The 15,070-nt window shown below is 43.1% G+C and overlaps 1 protein-coding gene across 1 annotated transcript in view; it reads right to left on the bottom strand.

Moving 5' to 3' along the window:
- The window catches only part of Sns (sticks and stones), a 330,519-nt gene that overhangs the window by 208,122 nt on the left and 107,327 nt on the right, over positions 1–15,070 (bottom strand). The window lies entirely within an intron of this gene.

The following is a 15,070-nucleotide window of genomic DNA, read 5'->3' as shown; positions in this document are numbered from 1 at the left end:
TTGGATATGAAACTTCGCCCCGTAGTAGCGGCCTTCGTGGCCGCTCACTGGAGTCTTTTCCCCTAAATAATGATCCAGAGTCAATGTTTGAATTTCTCGGGGAACTTCAGCCGTTAGTGTTAAAGTTAGAACTTATCAGAAAATTGCGTTTCTTTCGCGAGGACTGACAACCCGCCTCAGCTTCTAAACGCGAAGGTGATTTTTTTCAATATTTCCAGCGCTCCCTTGTAACCCCAGATAACCAAAAAAGGGTGAAAAACCACCCACAATCTTTTAAACACTATCACTTTCTTCAATTTGGAATCAGTCTTAAACTCCCCAAAGGATTTTCTTCACGTACAGGAAACTCCAGGAGATATTCACAATTAAAATCAATTTTCCAAAATTACAGAACCCCTGAACGCTCACAGTATACCTATAATAATGAACGAGCCTCCTCATCTAGTTTTAAAATTTCAATAAAAATCGACACCACTGCACGCGAGGATCAAAGACGATCGAAGATGCAGGGTGAAAATCAGGAGGCTGAGCACTCAACGTTTTAGCGTCTCCACAATTTGTATAAGAGCTCTACGACGCAGACGCGCAAAAACCTTTAATTTGATCTCCTGACAGAAGAAGAAAGTCAGCTTACTGGGCAGAGGGGGAATGGTGGTCTGTCGCGCAAAAAGCTCCGCTCGAGAAGACTGTTTTACATACTCGCAACATATTACTCATAATCCGCGGCTGGTATTGATCAAGCGCGGAAGTCACGTAATCGCAAGGGTGGAATCGAAGGATCAGGGAAAGCGAGGAGTCGACAGAGAGGACGAGAGACGATGCATCGATTGCGCGGGGAGGGATTAAGGGAACGCGCGAATGGCGCAGAACCGTGTAATTTAGATGAGATTGTCTCTCATTATATTTTCAGATCCCCGCCCAGCGGCGGCGTCCCACAAGGAGACATATTTATGAAAATTTCTATGAGCAGGCTATCGGCGAAGAAAGCAGAACCCAGACGGGGATCTGTAATTTAGCAGCTGTTTCACGGTCGCCGATGCAGGGGGTGCTTCTCGAGGCTCGCAGGAAAAGTTGTTAGTCGCTGTTGGACACGAAATGTTGTGTGATCGTGTCCTCGTATCTCACAAGTTAAACAGGTGTGGAAGGGTGGAACTATGTGTCAGAAAAGTTTCACACTGGGTTCTGAATTTACTACTCAGTGGACTGATAACCTTAGCTTTTTATGTACCAGAGACCTCTTCCAGTTAATGGATTGAATCTATTCGTAGGAACGAGAAGGTTCTGTCAATTTTAAAATTAATGGTCGAAAAGTTGATGCCTTAAATAGAGATAAGGTACTTGTCCATATTTCTGTGGATGATTTATAAAAAGAAGAGAACTTTTATACATAGACTGAGAAATTGTTCTTTTTACTTAGACGAGAAAATAATTTTATGAAAATACAGTTACCTAAGTACCTACATTAATCTGAACGAGAGTTCAAGTAGAGCCTACAACATCCACAAAATTGATCTAACATAGGTAATTTGATAAACCGCGAGTCATACAACATTCCAAAGTGAATGGTGCTCTAGCGGAAGTCAAGAATCGCCGCGCACTTAGTACAGCTAAAGCAGTCGTACGTCACAGATGCGCGTGTTGCAGTGCATTAAAACTGCAATCACATCGCGCAAGGTGTTCCTTCCTGTGGCGAATCTACGGGTAGAAGAACTGTGGTAGGAAACAGGTCAACGCACGCAATCTTCGAAGAGCTCCAAGGCTGTGTCAATGACGCCACGCGTAGCAATACACATAGTAGGATGTTCGTTCCGATAGGGATCGGTTAAGATCGATCGAAATAGACCAGATTATTCGGTGTAGCGTAGCCCGAACTACGCTGAAGCTCGACCTATTTTCGACTGGAATTAGCTTCAAGGGAAATTGAATTGTACTCTTAACAACTTCGAATTTGACTGCCTCCTGCTGCCAGCTGAGTTGTGAACTTGAGAAGAGAAGAGTGGTATCAGAAGGAACCTGATTTTTTTTCTAAAGGAGATACAGTGTTTCCTAGATCCACTTGGACCCTTTCAATATCAACCCCAGCTCAAGCAGAAAATATGCCAGAGAGTATTCAAACATACCTGAGAGTAAGCTAAAAATCGCCAGAGTAAGTATTTCATCCCCCAATTCGCTGATCATAAAACCCTCTTCCCCTAAGAACCCTCTTATCCCCAGCGACCAAAAACCAATCCTAAAAGCCTAGAAGCCTAGAAGCCTAGGCGCCTAGAACAACATCCCCGCAAGCTAAACGTCCCCCTACTCGAGCACTAAAAATATCAACAGTCCCAATAAGTGAACAACCTAATACAATTAAAACTGAAATGATGACACCCTCAGTATCTGAACACCCTACCTTCTAATTACATTAAAAATTCAGATTAAAATAAAATAAACCCAGCATCAGTGTTCAGCTAGCAGGACCTAGTGAGTCACTAGGACATTTCCCATAAGTCCTCCCAGTCCTAATCACTCTGAGGTCGCGAAGAAAATCCCGAACCGCGGATGAAGACATCAGGAACGTTTCTCGGTCCCAGGGCAAGGGACGACTCAGCTCGATCGTCCACAGGCGCATTCCAGTTACGGCCACGTGGCTGGCTGGTGGGAGAAGCGAGCTGCCACACTTTCAGCTCCGGATCGGAGGCAAAAAGCGTGGAGGCGAGCGAGGAACCGGCATCTCGGGGGGAGCAGTGTCGAAGAATAAGGAGAAAACAAGACGAAGAAGTCGGCCCTGCTAACCGGAGGTAGAAAGCGAGATAAAAGAGGAGCAAGAGAGCGCAGAGGAAGAGGCGGTGGGCAGGCTTGTTTTGGCCTACCGGACACTGTGGGAAAGCATCTGAATGTGGATCGTCGCCTCCTTCCCCTCGCCCTTATTCCTCTCCCTCTCCCTGCAGAGGCGAGTCCGACCAGCATAATAATCGATCGAGTCTGGTCTAATTGGAAAACACTGGCTCCACGAGTCTACCTGCTCTTCAACACCGATTCCTCCGCTTGCGCCAGCTTCTCCCTACCTTTTCTCCTTGTCCTGTCGCGAGTGGAAGATCAACGCGAGTACGCTTTTCCGATTGACGTTGGGACCTACAATTATTTTCAAATCGAAGTGTTTTAGCTGCTACAGGCTTGGGGTACGTGTCCACGTAAGAGTACGATTAAGGCTAGTTGCTCTCGAGAGTAGTCTCAGATAGGGTATTTAGTATCAGACAAAGTTTAGTATCAGTCTGAGGTGGATACATTTATTTGAGAAGATTCTCGAGAGCAACTCGCGATAGTTTTAATTTCAAGTGGACTCGTGCTCTTAGAAGAAAGAAGAATATAAAGGGAATATTTTTTTAGGTCAATTAAAGCAAAGTTGAAATTGTCCACGAATCCCCATATCGATCTAGCACAAACTGTTCTAAACAAAAATTTCAATGTTCCTTTTGTACCCTGCTTTCCTTTAAAGCTACAGGTCTCCAAAGGGACTCGACGTGCTTCAGACTGTACAAGCAGAAAGACTGGTAATTTACTGTGTTTCAGAGAGTGTTGCGTGGCAACGCGCGCTCTAGCCCCGGGCGAATTTGTAACTAACGAAACACGTTTATTAATAACTCGTTAATGGAGTACAGCCGGTATTGTTATTAGTTTAAACGTGTTCTGTGTTCTGATGGCGGATCGCGTTTTATAAGCCCAAAACTTCAGGATCGCACGAGCTCGACGAATATTAGACGATAATGCTTGTTTGAAAACTGTTGGTGGTCGAATGCGTTTACCGATAACTTCTTTGAGTTTTTGGAGTGGCTGTATATACTCTGTGAACTGTTGTTGGTAGAGAACAAAAATTGGGAATACTATATTTTCTTCGCTGCTAATATTTTTTGAGCCAATCCTCATCGATTAGTTACAAATCTGGAGCAACCCCTTTCAATAAATCCCCCATGCTTCATTAGAAGTCCCTCGGAAGCTACTAACGATAATGCTTTCCAGAGGACATCTCATGGGACATCGAGGTACGGTACATCAAGCTTCTCTGACATGGGACATCTCTGATACGGTACATTAAGTTTCTCTGACATGGGACATCCTGCAGTCAGCTTGTAGTCATCCTGTAGACACCATGATTCGACTCTTCATTGAAACCAGTCGCAATTCACCTTACTCCACTCAATAAATACGCGATACTCGTCTTACGCAACGCTGGACTGGATTTCGAATGAAGAAGCTGAATCCCAAGGTATTAATGACACCGTGGAGGACTGAATCAGCGATCGGTGTGGACACTGGATAGAACTGGATTACAAATACGCCCCGTTATTAGCAGCCAGTCTTGATATAAATATCCAAGGATCGTGGTACCTCTGAACAGAGCAGACCAGTTTGCAAGAGAATTTTTAGACGCCTGGAAGAGCTGCTATCGCCTGGCGTGCAATTTCGAGCGGTCTGAATACTTAATGGTAATTGATAAACGTGTACTCTTCAGGGCGATGGCGCCTAGATAGTGAGGATCCTGAGATAAAATCATTCTCGGCGTTTACATTTGATTGAATCCCTCCACTATGTAATTTGAAGTTTTTAACCTACTTCTCGAAGCGCTTTACGAACTTTCATCGAACTGGGGACTCAGTGTCCTGTGAGATCTTTGGGGTTATTGGATCCTCTTTGGGGATCAACATAATCCTGCGATAGAAAATATCAGATTAGGATTACACTCCTCCATGTGGCGATCTCCTATTCTCTATAAAAATCCTCCTCAACTCCTCCGAGATATTTGTTCACGGACGCAAGGTGAACGACACAAAACGATACTAATTTATGCCTAATTACGTACTACATATCAGGTGTCACAGGGGATTACAGATGCGATAATGCAGAAGATATCGAAGCATGCGAAGATAGGAAGCGTAAAAAGCAATCAGTTCGAAGCATCCTTTTTGCGAGCTAGTTCCTAGATCAGGCGAAGACTCAATCTAGATGCGATCAGTTCTCAATTATGATCAACAGCTTCCGACAGTCTGCTTCCCGCTTGATTTCTCAGAGTATTTAAAAGCCTCAGCTGCTTTTAATAGCTGATACGCCACGGGGTCTGAGAAGAAGTTAATCAGCTCTGACAATAGCATCAGGGGAATCTTCTTTAAACATTTACAGCCTCTGCTATCTATTGTATATAAAAAGGAACACCAGCGACCTTTTACATTGCAGAATATTATAAAATTCCCGTAGTAGAATCGGAGCTGCCGAGGAAATCAGCTTCTGCGGGGACCAATTAAGCTGGGGAATAGGCGGTGCATCGGATTACGTCGCGACAGCCACCAGGGCGAATGCAAAGTACGTGCCTTGTATAAAACCTGTAACGTCAGTTTTTGATCATTATTGTATTCCGCGCGTAAAACGCGAATACAAATCCTGCCGCACGATTATCCGCGTCGCCGTGGTGCCGTATCGTTTTCCTGTATCACAAATATCGGATATCACGCGCGTCCCCTGGACAAATTTATTCGAGTACGTGCCGTGCAGGATTCGGTCGCTCGACAGGTGGTATTTTTGAGCGTGGATATACCAGGCGACGTACAAAATATATCCGATTGAAAGGATCGTGACAGGAAAAGCGCTCCTCGGTTCGCTGCCACCTCTGTCCCCTTAATGGACGTCCGTTCAAGGGAAAACCGATTTGAGGTCTCTCTAAGAGCCTCTTCCTCCCCTAATTGGTGAAACCCTGGGAAACAATCACGTTTTTCGATCGCCATCGAACGACCCCGACACGAATCCTCCGCCTTCGAGGGTCGACTGAAACGAATTTAATGGGACGACCTTGTGAGGAGCAGATCGGAGATTGGATATCATTTTTGGACAATGCTTGGTCACTTTTACGGACGACTTTGGGGGAGGTTTGTTGTGAGGGGAGATAGAAGAGCAGATGTGTGGCGATTCTTCTTTTAGATTTGGAAATGAGGGTGTTATGACATTTTTTACATAATTGTAAATAATGAGAAGTTACATAGATATGAATGATAGTAAAAGAAAATTAATCAAAGAGAGTACTTTGAAGTAAGTATCAAAGTGAGGTTAGAAGGAGTAGCTTTTCCATTTGAAGTACTATCTAAGTGATAGAATTTTCAATTATTTTCTGGAAGTTTTTTGAAAGATAGAGATCACTGAATAGAATCATTTTTACGAAGGATTAAATGAATGATTTACAAGGAGCTATATTTCCCGCAAACGCCTCGATTTCCTCAAGGATACGAAAAGCATAAACATTTTATGAAACGAACGCCTCGGTAGGTTACGATCCCAAAAGTGTCGATATCAAAAATTTATCTCTATAGGAGGCTATGGAACCTACATCATAGCTTCTGACACTTAAAAGTTCGAGCAGTCAACTCCAACCTTTTATATCGTCGAGATTTCACCTTCGCCCTTGAGGATTGAAAAAGAAATCTCTGCTTTCCGAGGGGATGAAGTATTAATTCTTACCCCCTAGATAAATGATCCCATAGAACGCGATAAAAACAGAAAACTGGCAGACTGAAGCAATCACAGAACACTGTCCAATTCTCCTCCAGAAATCCATCAATTATCTATATCTCCTCGAGTAGCAGAATTGAAATTGAAAACTCCAAAGTAACTAAAAAGTGAAGCAAGCGTCCTTTGTTACCAGAACCGAAGAAAAAGTGCAAAAATACAGCGCTCTCATTTGCCTGCTCCCAAAGATCCCAATCGGTCCACAAAAGAGAGGAACCCAAGGTGCCAATTACCACAAGTCCTACCACTGTCCACGCCGCACCCCCTCGCCCCTCTCGCCTATGCTAAACCAGTCGACACACTAACCAGCTGAAACGAACCGAAAGGGCAAAAAGACCTCGGGCCGAGATGTCCCCGTGGTAGTGACTCAGGCCATCGGGCTCATCTCCTCTCATTAGAAAATTTACCGTTGCCCCATTGGGACGGCGACCAGTCCTCCCTGGCAGAAGAAGCTGTCGCTAGGGGATCGATCCACGGGCACGATCGACGCGTTTAATCGGCGCTCATCGGGAAAGGGAGCCGAGGGTTGGCGCTGCAGGACCAAGTGCGAGTGGAAATTGCACAGTTCGCGAGCAAAAACGAAACGGGCGACTCGCGGAGGCATTCAAGCAAGAAGCTCCAGGCTGAAGGAGCCCTCTATTGCCTCCCCCTTCCCGTCCTCTCTGCCACGGGAACACGCTAGACAGAGGGTTCCTCTTCGTTAACCGGCGGCAGAATCCACTCGACTTAATCGATCCTTTCGCTCTTGGCCGAGCTCTCTATGCCTTCCTCCCTTTGTTCTCTCGGAATGGAAGGCAGCTAGCCGCACCTCCGCGTGTTCGGCTCACCTCCAGAGAACGTTCATCAACGCGAGGGCAGCGTTTACAGGTAATAGTACGCGATATTAGCCGTCATGGAGACCCCGCCGAGGTCTCGATCGAGAATCGATGGAACCACGAGCGCCCCTGTCGCCTGTCCACGTGGACCTATTGTACACTTCTCGTTCGATTCGCTCTTCGCGATCGTCGAGGACGTTAATTCCCACTCGAACGAGTCGTGAGCGACGACGTCTCTCGATGGCGAAATTATTGCGCTGGGAAGTAGCAAATTGGCTTTTGGCGCTTGATGGGACACGCAAGGGTGAGAGGTGTTTCGAGAAGGGGGATTCGAGTGATGAACTTTGTGTTTTTAAGATTTTGATTTCACTTTGGATTGGGTGGAAGAGGTGACCCACATGAGAGGCTGTCAGTTTTAGTAGCCTATGGATGATGATTCGTATACCTATACTACTGGAAAATGTGGATACTAGATACTCTAGTTACAGCGGCTCGGAGCTCCTAAAACCAATAGATATTGTTATTCTATAGAAGTATATTAAATATAAACTAACTTTCATGTAATAAAAAGATCTATAAAAAGCCCTGTTTCATAACTGTTTCCTATATTTATGTTACGAGAATTTTTGAACCCCTTTCCTGATAAAACAAGAGCAGTCCATGTGCCGAGCATTATATTTCCTTTCTTACTAAAGCCCCAAGCATTTTTACACCCTGTATTTGTGAAAATGTAATAAATAATACAGAAAATCTCGCGATACGTTGCAGTAAGCACGAGATTTCCTCTGATTTCTGTTTTCCCAGAGTGTTAACAATAGCATATACAATATTTAATGTCTGTTAACGGAGGAAGGAATTTTTCAATTTTTAATCAAGGGAACTCACAATTTTCCTGATTACCGCGAAGTTCTCCGTGGCAGTTAAATTAAAGCAATTTCGTGCCTCCAAGGTTTTCTTTTTAATTCCATCGCCATTTCCCTGAAACTGTATTACACGTTCCACAATGTCGCAAAGGCTTTTTGCCCTTTTTCCAATTGCAAAAACGTAAAAGAGGGATTCCACGCAAAGAAAAACTCTCTCTCGGGATAGGCGCATTTCCTGGAATCTTAAATTGCGGGTCCTTCAGGTGGCACAGAAGGAGTTTTTCAGGCTGTTACCTAAGGGTAATTATTCTCGAAATTCTCAACAACTACAAGGTAAAAACACACGTCTTGATCCTTCAAGATCTCCGTCAATCTCAAGAATGATTGGACGTAAATGAAAGGTTGCAGAACATTGTTGAAAGGAATACTCGAAAACGAAAACAAATTGTATAGAAAGTGGGATAATCACTGGAAGTTAAAGAACACATATCTACTTCCCTCAAGTTAAAACTCTTCTCCTGATGAAATACTCTACAGGTGTCTATTATTTTCTGAAGTCTTCCAAAGCAGGACAACGCAGAATTAAAAAGCATGTAAAATTCCCTTGAACTGACAAAAAAATATCATACCTACTCTTTAACTTTCATATTTACTCCCAATCACGACTCCCACAAAATCCTATTTTTTCCATCGCTGTGAAGGATCAATTATTGATTAAATTACGCAACGCGTACTCTCGCTGAAAATTAACGAGAAGCCCAGCGGTGAAATCTGTGTCTGGTTATTTACAGCTCCCGTCAAAATACGCGTTTCGTCCGATTGTTATTCCAACCCCGTTGGATCTATCAAAACGATATCGAGGTATTCAACATGCCAGAGTTTGGACAAACATTCTACAGAAGTTTTCAGTTTACAATGACACCGACCGTAACAGGAGCCAACGTACGTGAATGCATTCCAGCCTCGATAAATATACTCGTTAAACTGACATGCGCAACTAGGCATCTAGCAGAATAGTTCCCGTGATTACACCGCGATAAAGCGGATCCGATAATATTTGAAATCTCGAGAAATTCGAGGGAATTTACAATGTAGCGAGAAACCCTGTCATTGGTATTTTATTGTTATTGCTGTAGGGAGCTGACGAGCTTCGATATGAGCGATACCATGAGACGAGAGGAACGTATCGATATTTATAACCCAGGTGTTTTTAACACGATCATATTTATACGACACTAAATAACTGTTACCTATGGTACCAATAACACGCCAGTCGATTGAGAGTATTTGCTCCAAGATTTTTAGTACTTGGATTTTTGAAAGATTTGCAAGTTAAAAATTCTGAGATTCTGCGATTTAGAAACTTTTAAGTCTCTCAGGAGGGTGAAATGGACTCAGTTATTTTAGTCATTAATATGTCGTAAATTATTCTATTGGTAGGTGATCACAAATTAGTGTCCCTATTAACTCGAGAAATTGAGATTCTACTATAGTAAAAATTTTGTAAAAATTTGTAGCCAAAGCAACGACAAGTTAACGACCAAATGAAAAGATATGAAACTTGGCTGTCACATTTTATCTCTCCAGCAGTAAACAACAGGTCGATGAGAAACGACGGCGTTGTCAAAAATTAGAGAAAGAGCTGGGCATTGTCATTGTCAGAGAATCTCTGCCCTCCCTCTGTTTCGCTCTTGTTCCTCTTTTAACGACACCACAGTCCCGTATATTTTCATCGTAACGCAGTTTCGTTTCGGCTGTGCTTCCAGCATCTCGGAATTAAAGTTGTGCACATAAAATAAAAAAAAAAAAAAAAAACGGGGAGAACGAGAAGGCAGAAAAAAACTAACGGACGCGTGTACTGAAAAAAATGCTTGAAAAAATAAAATCGTTTACCCGTGGCTTGGTGACTCATATAACGAAACAGCGTCGAACAAAAGATTTTATTTATCGAAACACGGGAATTTTCAATTTGCCATTGCTTCATCGCGGGCATTTCGAGGTTTTCTCTTTCTCTGGAACTTTTTCTACCTTCATTTTCGATTCTTGTTTAATTCGTCGCGTAACTGTTCTTTTATTGCGGAGTAGCGAAAGGGAAATGAAGCGTGGAAAAATTTCCACGTGTTTCAGAAACTGGAGTAGCAATGATTTAAAAAGCTGAATATTTTCGCCATAGGAAAATACTTTCCTTGGAATTGGAAAACACTTCAGGTAATTAAATGTTTATGAAATGCCATGGGTTTCGCGGAGACTGTAGATGGTTTCAGAACTGGGGGCCAGAAATGTGGAAAGTTAAAAGTCCACCACCGCCATTTAGCCATCCACAAGTAAAATGAAATTAACTCTAGAATATCCAATGGTACAGAGGATAATCAAGCGCCCCATTTGCTATGCAACATTCCATTTGATTCGGAGTTGCGTCCTATCCGTAATTTAACTTTTCCCAGCTCGCTTAAAGTTCATACACACTGACTGGCCATTTTTTATCTGGACAAAATCTGATAATTCTTCCTAACGAGGAAATGGTAAAACACAGCCTACTTTGATTTTTAACAGAAAAAAAGCGAAGATATAAAAAGTCAAAATTAATCCTGATAAATAATAAAGTACTCTATATATCTAAGACACCTTCAAATTTAAAACATAGAAGCACTTCACACTAAACCTCCACCCCATACTCTCATCACAGTTCCTCTTCCTATTTTCTCACGCACGCGAAATAAAAAACAAAACAAAAAAGATAGACCATAACCATTAGAACTAACCATTAGAAATTCCAGAGTAATTATTGTACATTCAGATACACCAAGGCACACAAACTCTAAAAGACCGTAGCGTCAACCCTGAACCCATCATCCACAAAGAGAGAAAGATCCTCCACAATGAGAGGTACAACGAGAGGCCTCTATCATTCGGTGCTGTTACAGCGTATCAATGCCAGCTGGAACAGCTCGCGCGCACTCGCGTGGATTCCGTTTAGATCCGTCGCAGGGGGAAAAAAATGAAGGCATCCGTCATCATTACCCGCGTCATCGTCGTCATCCCTATCCTCGACAACGCTATTATCATCATTACAGGGCAGCATCCTACGCGGAGGAGCCGTCCTCGTTGAACGTTGAAAGCTGTACTCGCGCGATTTCCTCCTGCTCTTTTTTCCCCCGCGGAAAGGAGGAAACCACGGCAATTTGCGCGGCACGCCTGTCAAAAAGTGAAACGTCCAGCGTTCAACGCGAAGAAACTGCAGCCACCCCTCCTTTCTTCCGTCGCGCGTTACAGAGGACAAAGGGGACCTGAGCGTTTCCGCTCGTCGGAATATGCGAATGGGTTAAGTTGCCTGTTTTCTGCGGCGTGAGATTGGGTTGATAGCCCCGGGGCCATCCACGGACGAGTTCTCGGCCGGGCGGCTGAGTAGCGATGGCTATGATCCTGCAATCTTTCTCGAGAGCAACTCGGAACAGTCTGAGAGGGTGAGAATTTTCTTAGTGGCTCGTTCAATTGTCTTTTACGGGGAGGCAAGGAATGGGAAACTTCTTTCGCGCCGTTTTTTCCTTCTGAATTAACTCCAGAGGACTTTAAGTGGCTGCAACTTTGCGATTTCACTCGGGGTTTTGGAGGTTCGCTAATGCAAGGGATTTCGTTTACAACTAATATTTTGAATTATTTAAGGACGATAGAATAAATTGAACACGGGTGAAATAAAATTGAGTAAATGAATCACGAGGAGATATATCTGTGTATGATATTTTGTGTTCAAGAAATTTTTGGATCTATGAGGAAATATTAGTATTTGGGGAATTATTTGAGTATAAGAGATTAAATAAAATTGAGTATAACCACAAGGGGATATACCTATCTGTGTATAATATTTTGTGTTCAAGAAATTTTAGGATCTGAGGTGGTTAATCAATAGACACATAAATGTGGTTAACTAAAAACTGGTTTTATTAGCACGATGAAGTGTAACCTACAGCAGTTTGACTCCGACTGTTCACGCGCCCTCACATCATCCCTTCTTATACCTTACAAACTAGAGAAAGTAACAGGAAGAAAGAAGGATGGAAAGAGGGCTGGAAAACGAAGAGGAAAGCGGACAGAACAGAGAGAAAAGTGGAGAAAGTAAAAAGGGGAAAATTGTCCTGAGCCTCGCGCGGATCTGGCCGCCAGATGTAACTGACGATGACCAGACCCGTGCCAATCCTTGGGATCGGATGTAGAAAGAATAGGCAGGAAATTGTAAAGCATTAGAAGAAAAGGTTAAGAACAGCGAAAGTTGAAGAGAAAGTCAGAACAGAAAACGGAAATGGAAATTGAGAAAAAATGACAAGGCCGTGGTGGCAGTGCCGAACTGCCACAGATCTATGAGGAAATATTAGTATTTGGGGAATTATTTGAGTATAAGAGATTAAATAAAATTGAGTAAAACCATAAGGGAATATACCTATCTATGTATAATAGTTTGTATTCAAGAAATTTGAAGATCTATAGGATTTCTTCGAGGAAATCTGAACATCCTATTTCGGTCTTAAGTGGAGTATCTTTTTGGGGATCATTACATCGCAGTAATGCTGCAACACAATGTGCTATTACAGCTTCTTAACTGGCTCGAAGGAACAGTGCAATTAAGCACATAACGTTCTTCCAGTTCCTCTAGGTACTTTTGATACTTGTTGGCTCTGTAGAGTCAGAGGATTTGAAACAAATGCGTCAACGATGTCCTGACAAAAGAACAGGTTCCAGGATGAGCTAAAAGTCGCGCAATTGAATGTTTTACAGCACGTTTTCTAGTAAAATCGAGACAGGAAATGCCGCGAGGTACGGTATAATTAGTAATTATTACCAATGTCTGTACATAATTTTGCATCCCATAAGACCTGTTCTTCTTTCACGGGAATTATTTTATGTCTCAGCAATTGTTGGTTTGTTAACGTTTTTCTGTACATCCCGTTTGTACTTTTCTGAAGAATATCTTTTTTGGTCGACCTTGCACAATAATTCTACAATGCAGTGTGTAATTACGAGTTAGTTGGACATTCTGCAAATACTAAGAAAAGAAGTAAATTAAAAATTTAATATCCTGCACTATATTTTCCAAAAAATCGGGGAAAATTATTTATAATATTGAAGATACATTAGATTCTACTAAATGATCCGTTCCATCAAGCACGAACTTCAATTTCAGGATCAACTAACACCCTCAACACAAACGATAACACACGCCATACTATCCACCTTCATTCAACTAAACTTGACGTTAAACTTCTCAGACTCCATCATGTCCTAAAGCTAATCTACCCTACGTCTACAACAAAACCACACCGCGTTGATTTAACCTATCGATCGATCCTTAGTCTACAGGACTTCCAAATCGAAACAATCACCGTGTCCCATAGCTTCATTAACCTATCTCATCAGAAAAAACACTATACGCAGTTCCAATACTGACACTACTCTTTCATTTTTATTATCAGAAATATTGCACTATTTCAGTAACACACTCACACTAATTCTTTCATATTAATTAGAAGAAATACTATAGTATACTTTTCCAGTCTATCTCAATTCAGACTTTCCCAAAAATCACTAATTCTATCAGAATTCAAACGCTATATAAAATATAATACTGTATAAAAATCTTTTTAAATATCCAATGACCCACACAGGGAAACAAAACTCATTCAAGATCTCTAAGTAAAGGTGGTTCTACACTACATGTAACATAACAAAGTTATACAGCCTATTAAAAAAAGTGTCCGAAGACATTAAGTACTTTTAGTGCTCACCGAGAGAAGTAAAAAACATTTAATCAACATAAGCCCTTAAAGTCTACAAACACTTTTTTAAACACCCTATATACTCTCTGAAACACTCACGAATCGACTCTCTTCATCCACTAAATCCTCAACTCTCCCCTCCCTAAGAGCTAAAATATCAGAGGAAACAGGCGACTCGAGGGAGGTTCGATCTCATCGCTGGCGAAAGGATGAATCGAGAGACGCGGGGATGACAGGCGAGGCAACATCGCGCGAGCAGGCCAGGCCGTGGAGGGGAACGGCCAGGGTGGTTGATGAGCAACGGTGCAGCACGGGTGCAGGTGCATCGAGTCGGTCGCTCGACGTTCGCGTGGCGAACGACAGGGATAGCCTGGGCCTCGTGTCCTCGAGCTGAACGAGGACACGAGGTTGAACAGAGAGGAATGGGAGCCGGTTCTGCACGCCAGTAGCTTCCCCCCTCCCAAGCCTCTTCCCGCTGTTTTCTGGTCCTTTCTGCATGCTGGCAGCCTCGAAACCACGACAACCTCCTCTCCTTCCAGGCTTTCCCTCGGCTCCTACACGCGCTCCTTCTCGCGCCCGCCCTTTATGTCTGCGAGCTGCGTGCATCGCGATCGTCGGGCCCCTTTTATGCTCGCGCTGCCAGACGAGGAGCGTGGTCAGTTTCGAGCCACATTTATGGACGCCTTTGATGGCTAGCGTACCACTAGCCAGCGACTGTTTTCAGAAGCTGCTCGATCGAACGAGAGACGACTTCAGCGTTTCGCCGTGTTTGGCGCGAGCTAATTGCTGGAAGGAGAGATGTCTGTATTTAGTAGCTCTAGGCGCGATCTGGAATGCAATGGCTTGTTTAACGTCGTGCTCAATGGGCGGGGATGATTCGTGGAATATTCATAGAGGGGAAAATGTGTCTTGGTCTTTTGAAATGGGGGAAGTTTCGAGAATGTGGGAGATATGGTGAAGACGTTTTATTAGAGGGAAGTTGGGTTTCATTTGGGAACCTTGCAATCTCGAGGCCTTGAAAAATTAAATGACGAAAAAGATTGAATAATTGATTGAAGGGTTCTTGTTGAGCCAATTTCGGGTAGAGTCATTA

Source organism: Calliopsis andreniformis, chromosome 10, assembly GCF_051401765.1.
Source record: "Calliopsis andreniformis isolate RMS-2024a chromosome 10, iyCalAndr_principal, whole genome shotgun sequence".
NCBI classification, from domain to species: Eukaryota; Metazoa; Arthropoda; class Insecta; order Hymenoptera; family Andrenidae; genus Calliopsis; species Calliopsis andreniformis.
This window is presented reverse-complemented; position numbering and strand designations above follow the sequence as displayed.